Raw genomic sequence first — 7,210 nt, forward strand, 5'->3', positions numbered from 1 at the left:
GATTTTCTTTTGTCTTGATTTTGTTCTTTATGGAATGAGTTGAGGTTACTAAATGGCAAGTATAGAGTTCTTCAATAGAAAATCTTCAGGATCGAAATCCAGCTCAAAACGTCTGCATTTTTGAGGTATCAGGGGCTGTCTGCTACCTAAACTGTTCTGCCATTGTCAAAAGAACTACTGCAAAGAGCTTTACACAGCATAATGTAAAACGAAGTGAATCTTTCAGGATGCTCAAATGAAGGAAACCGCAATGATAAAAGAAGTGAATCTTTCAGGATGCTCAAATGAAGGAAACTGCAATGATTTATTTATATAACCAGCTCAGTTTTCACTGGTACTTAATGCATTTTGAGTGTAACAAAGGCAAGAGTCTCTTCTTGCCTCCTAACAGATTTTGTCCTTTGGGAGGGCCCTGCCACCTGCGTCTTTACAATTCAGTTCAATTTGATTCGATTCCAATCAATTCAATTCAATTCAATAAATTTGTTATGGTCTCCCACTCCATTAGACTCTGGGCAGCTTACAAAATGTGGAGTCCTTGGGGTGAGTCTCTTCTATTGGTAGTTTACAAAATCCAAAGAAACTATTAAAAAAAACAGTTAAAAAAATCACAAACAGGCAGCCCAGAATAAAACAATCAGAACAATAAACTGTACCATTACAAGAGGGGCCTCACAAATACATTAACAACCGGGCTTGAGAACAGAGCCAGGTCTTAAGGGCCTTCTGGGACCCAGAAGAGTGGGTGCCATCCATATCTCGGGGGGGATGCTATTCTGGAGGGTGGGGGCAGCGAACCAGAAGGCACACTTCCTCAGTCTACATGTAACATGTAACTGAAGGGACCTGGAGGGCACCCACTCTGTCTGAACGTCCTGGGCAGGCAGAATGGTGGTCACATAAGTGACGGCTTTTGGGATGGACGCTGCCCAAAGAAGGCATTTTGCACAAACGCCCAACAGCTGGGGACAAATAAATAAAATATAGGTGAATGGTATTTAGCGTATGTGAGATAATGACCCATGAGCCCAGACTGATTATGCCAAAATGGGACTTACAGTGTTGGGCTGGCAGAGGGGAAGTCCAGGTTCAAGCCCACCCTCAGCCACAGAAGCTCACTGGGTACCTCTGGGCCAGTCCCTCTCCCTCAACCCAACCTCCCTCGCAGGGCTGTTGTGGAAAAAATGGGAGGAGGGAATACTATGTGCACTGCCCTGAACTCCTGAAGGCATGGTGATTTTTTTTAAAAAAAAATCACATTTGATTTCCGGTGTTTTCTTAAAAACTGAACAGTATTTTGACTTTAAAGCCAATGCCAGGAATAAAAAGATAACTGTATCAATCTCATCAAAGTATATAAGCACTGATATGAATGAAAAGTTCCGGCTCATGGATGGCATTGTCTTTATACAGCCCTTTTCGGAGGGACTGCAGTGCCATTATTCCAGGCTAGCATGTTTGATGATATGCTGGCTGAGGGAGATGGGAGTTGCACTCCAACACCTCTCTGCAGCATCTGATTGAGAAACTTGCTATATTGTATTATCAGGATTGTATGTATCAGACAACTTTATATTATACTTTGTCAACTAAACACAAATAACGCCGGAAAGGAAGGGGAAAGGGGGCTAGCTCTTACTCGAGGAAACTTCTGAGGCAGGAGAAATGGTCCCTGAACCCACCTTCCCATCTGTGAGAAGGATAACAGGAAGAAGTCTTGCCATTTCCCGTGTGGAAGAAAGTAGGAACTCTATTTCACCCACGTGAATTTTATTTTTCCTGCCAAAGTGTCTCGGTGAAAGAGGGAAGGTCACCTCCGAGACTCCGGGAGGGGGTAGGACGGCGCCTGTGGCTCCTGCAAGCGCCGCCGCTAAACTTCGCGGCGCGCAGCTCCCGGGGAGGATCTTGCGAGTGGGGAAAAAGTGGCGAGCGCGCGAGTTGGCGCGCCAGGCTGGGCGGGTGTCGCCCACCCGGTTGCCTCCAGGCAGGCTTCGCCCCCGCTTAGTCTCTCTACGCTGGTGCGTCCAGCTCTCTCTTACTTCGGAAGTAGAGCTAAACTACCACGCTTTCATAACCGTAAGAGTAATGGAGGCATTGTGGTGTAAATTTTAACGAAGATCAGAACCAATGCATTTCCTCAGTGGTAAAAAGCCGCGTTCTCATGTTTTCCTCACTTGCCTCCCCCCTCTTCCAGGTATAGAGAAAAATACGTGCTAGATTACAAAAGGTTGTGTGTCGCTAAGCTCTTTGCTGCAACGTTATTAATATGGGTATCCTTTTGAAAACTTTTTTTTTTTTTAGTTATTGCTACAGTACTTCGTTTAATCCAGAGTAGAATACGATTCCCACATTTTCTGTTAGGCTTCTGTGCTTTTGACAGCTGCATGGGAAGGCATAGATTACATACAAGTGGCAGCACATTATTAGACAGTAAAGTTACGGACATTATATAGATTTTGACTTAAAAGTCAAAAAGCTATTCAAGGTTCAGGATTTATTGTAGCTGCTCTGATGGGGGTGTAACACAAGCAAAGCCTGAAATTTCTCTGCCCTTATGAAATATTTTTTTAAAAAAATCAGAAATAACTCAGTTACTGGATTTGTGATTGATTTTTCACACATTTAAAATGCTCTGTACAGTTTTTTAAATCCATCATTTTATTATAAATCTTAAGATTATAGATATGAAAAAGTATCTGTAAAAGCATAGAGTTCGTAATGGAATTGACAGTATCTGGAAACCTGTCCCGATTGCCTTTCTGCACAATATTTTTTGTGGAGCCCACATGTCATTGGGATCTGTTCCAGGGATAGGCAGAGTTCAGTGGTGTAGGATTTCTCTGTCTCTCTTTTATTTATTTTATTTGGTGCGGAGATCCAGTAATTAGAGCCAAATGCAGTTGAAAGTATGAATTAGAGTGTGAATTAAGCATATGAATTAAAAACAGAGTACAAATTGAAGAATTATGAGCCCAGCTTAGGAGTTTTTGGGAGGTGTATCTGTACCACTGTACATGGAGGTTACAATCGTCCCATGCAATTTTCCACTCCCAGAGTGACAAGCCTCCTTCATGTCATCAGTAGGCTATTGTGATGGAATGGAATTTTGAAGGCCAAGCTCAGGGAGACAAGCATTTTAGACTGATGTCAGGCCTAGCCTAGGGAACTCCAAGAGACAATGCTAATTCAGTTCAGCTATGTTTATTAGCTACAACTTCTAGCAAGAATCTTCCCAGACTAAACCCCCAGTTCCCAAAGTCCTCCAGTCACAACAGTGTGAATTCCTCAGGGAGGTGCCAGTCTCATCCTCTTGTTCCTCCCACGCGGTTCTGGCGAGCTAAGAAAATGCTTGTCTCCCTGAGCTTGGCCTTCATAATTCCATTCCATCACAGCTATACATTCACTATGAGAAGTCTTGATAGCTTTCCATAAAACATCCTTTTTTTCCCCTTAGTGCATTTTTTGGGCTTCTTTTCACATTTCCAATAGAAGTTGCTACTGGAATGAATGATAGGAAGCTAAGTGCTTCAGTTCTTTTGCTGATTTTCAGTGCGATGTGGCAGACTCTCACTGATACAATTACTCTAAAGTAGTTGGTTTTGACCAGAAAATGTGATTATTGTTCTGAGAATTCAAGGTAAAAACCCGCTGCATTTAGGAATGCTGTTACTGAGTGCATGCTATTGCAATCTGTACCCAACTCTTTTCCTGAATTTCTGTGGATCAGAAATGTAATCCTGCATGTAATCTTCTTTGGGCAAGTGATTATCTCCCAGCATCATCTCCCTTGGATCCTTCTGATGTTAAATATAATTGACTTTCTTCTGATGCTGGGATATAAATGTAAATAATAACTTAAAGATTTGTATGACAATGCCAGGCAGCATCTTAGAGTAAAGTGGCTAGCAGCTATTGCAGTTAAGGATAATTTAATGAGTTTGAATCTCCAGGGTAAGATTAACTACATTCTAGGATACAGTAGAAACCTAATGATAGTCTGGCTAAAATTCTGTGTATTTTTTTCCTGTTAAGAAATCTTTGAGAACTGGTGAAGTACCAGATGACTGGAGGAAGCCAAATAATTTCTCTGTTTTCAAAAAGGGGGGGGAGGGACAATCTGGGGATTTACAGACCAATCAATCTGACATGTGTGAAAAAATTCGAGTGCAGACTCAAAAGAGAGATCTGTAAGCACCTTGAAAACAATGTAATTATTGTCCTCAATCTGGACATGGATGAGACTCTGAAATCCAGGAAATTTGCAGAATAACTTTTTGAACATCACAAAGGAGAAAATTGCCATGAGATATACTTGTAAAATTCATATATTTCAAGACAAAACAAGCAACACTGGAACTAAAAAGGAGTGAAACTCCTTTAAAACTTGGAAATACAGTAACTGAAATTTTTACCAAATGTACCTCCAAGCATACTCAAGAAAAGGAGAAATGTGAGATTTTTACTACTGTACTTAGATACAGATAGACTATTTCATTTTGTGTAGAGGTCTTTCTCTATGGATCCTGGCCAAGCTTTTGTGAACTCCACTGAGGAAGGTAATAGAATACAAAATGTTTCAGTTTATAAGTCACTGTTCTCTATCTTAGATGGGTGGAAATAAACATCCCAGAAAGAGAGAGAGAGAGTTCATTTATTATTCTTCAGTTCATAAAACTTACTCAAAAATACACAAGTAGGATTTTTAATTCGTTGTTAACTAACCTTATAGATATAAAAGTGGAAGCTCCTACTCATGCAGATCATAATCCAATAGTTGTAAGACTAAATACAGGAACTTCCAGACTGAAAAGATGGAGATTAATGAATTTATTATCACAAGAGGATATTAAACTAAAGTATCATCAGGAACTAAAGAGCTTCTTCCAAATCAATTTCAACCTTTGATGTTTCTTTATCCACAAGATGGGATGCTAACAAAGCATTTATGAGAGAATTGTTTATCTCTCTGGCATCAAATAGAAAGAAAGCTATGGAGAAACAGATGGATACATTGCTGAATGAACAGAAACAATTAGAACCAATTTGGGATTTAAAACAAAGGAGAAAAGCAATCAACAAAATTGATTGTTTGTTAATAGGATTAAACAAGACTTACAAGAAATTGAATTTGTTAAACTTAAATATTTTGAGCAAGGCAACATCAAATAAATTGTTGGCCTAGTAATTGCATAAGGAAAAAGACAAAAGAACTATTATTTCTGTTTGGGACAGAACCAAGTATATTTCTACAATGAAAGAGATGATGAAGCAATTTGTTAATTATTATTCCAAATTTTATGGTAAATAGACATCTGACCCAGAAATATTGAAGAATATCTAACCAAATCTTACTTACAGAATGTACAGATCAACAAAAATAAGTCCTTAATGTATAAGTGAAGACAAAACTAAAGCAATAAAAAAACTTAAATTCAACAAAGCTGTAGTACCTGATGGTATGTCTACAACATAATATAAGTTCTTCCAAGAAATCTTGGTAAAACCTTTAATTCAAATAATGTGTGAAATTCAGGAATGTTAATAATTTCTCCTGTCATGGAAAGAAGCCTTTATCTCTTTAATTTGGAAAGAAGGAAACAACTCGTCCAAAGTCATATAGATCTATTTCTTTATTGAACATAGATTATAAATTTTCCACAGCAATACTCACAAGGAGAATAATTTTTTTTTAACTGAACTGATACATTCTGATCAGATTGGATTTATTCTGATGAGATACATGAAAGACAATACCAGATATATTTTGACAAGATAAATCAGGAAAAAAAAATTTTTTTGGTGCAGAAAAGCTTTTGACAATTTAGAATGGTCTTTAATGTTCACAATTTTGAAAAAGATTATTTATGTCCTTAATTTTTCCACATGAACAGAGTATTTCCCCTTTTGCTTCACTATTAAGTATTTACTTTATGAAGGGGAAAGCACACTTGGAAATTTGAAAATTGTTTAATATGTTATTCAGAGCATCTGCTGGACCATATTTATAAATTCCTGGAAACTAAACAAGTCAAAAATTGTATGATTTAATGGATGAAGAATTTAGATGCTGAAATAGATATGCAACAATGGGAATTTCAATGGAAGAATAATATTAAATTTACATTGAATATTATTCTTAGAGAAAAGTGGTATAAGAAACTTTATCATTGGTATATTATCCTGGTCTCGATTGCCAAAATGGATAATTAATTTTCTAAAAATTGCTGGAAATGTAACAAGTCAGATCATTCTTTCACACTAGGCAGCAAAATTGTAAAGCTCAGCAATATGGGAAGATGATTCATACAAGAATGAATTAAATCTTAAAAGCTGGATTCCCATTTCAACCTGCAACATTTTTATTAAACTTTACTAAACCATATATTCTCACAAAGTATACTGAATTAGCTATGTATATGCTAATTGCTGCAAGGATGCTATATCCCTTTTATTGGAAAGGAGATTTTATTCCTATATGGAAGGATAGTTAACTAAATTATGGGAGTATGCTTCAATGTCTAGGATAACTTTGTATTTCAGCATAAATCTAATATAGAATTTAATTAAAATTGAAAATCTTTCTTAAACTACAATTCAGTACATGGATCTGTACCACATCCAAAATTTGGATTTCTCTCTGCATAAAATCTATACAAACTTCAAAACTGTAATAGACATTTTAATTTTTTAATTAATATTAGAAAATTATAATCTTATCTGACATTCAGTTAGCTGGTTAAGCACTGGTTGGATGGTATGGCAATTAAGTGGATCTATAGTTGATTTAAAAATCAGACTCAAGGAGTGCTTATCAGTGGAGCAGTCAACTCCACTCAAGTGAAATTAGGTTCAAAATGAACAAGATTCATTTCTGAGCCTTATACTCTTACATATATTTCTAAAATAGTTAAAGGAAGTGGTGGAGGGAATACTTATGAAATCTTCAGATGAAACAATATTGTGTGAGATGCTTGATGATTCATTAATTTCTGTTTATAAAGATAATTTTTCATTTTTCTCTCTTTAATTTTATTCTATTCTTTTTAGCCCATTTCTCTACCTTGTCACCAGAGAAAATGAAAAGATATCCTCTAAAGAAATAGAAATTAATGGATAGCTATAGGATAGGGGATACTTGGCTTGGTAATTATCTTGTAAAAAATCTTGGAATAATAATTGTTACAAACTAAGTAACAGGCAGCAGTGTGAT

Source organism: Python bivittatus, unplaced genomic scaffold, assembly GCF_059951505.1.
Source record: "Python bivittatus isolate LINGU-HERP-01145 unplaced genomic scaffold, Pbiv_v1 ctg000080_np1212, whole genome shotgun sequence".
In the NCBI taxonomy this organism is placed as follows: Eukaryota; Metazoa; Chordata; class Lepidosauria; order Squamata; family Pythonidae; genus Python; species Python bivittatus.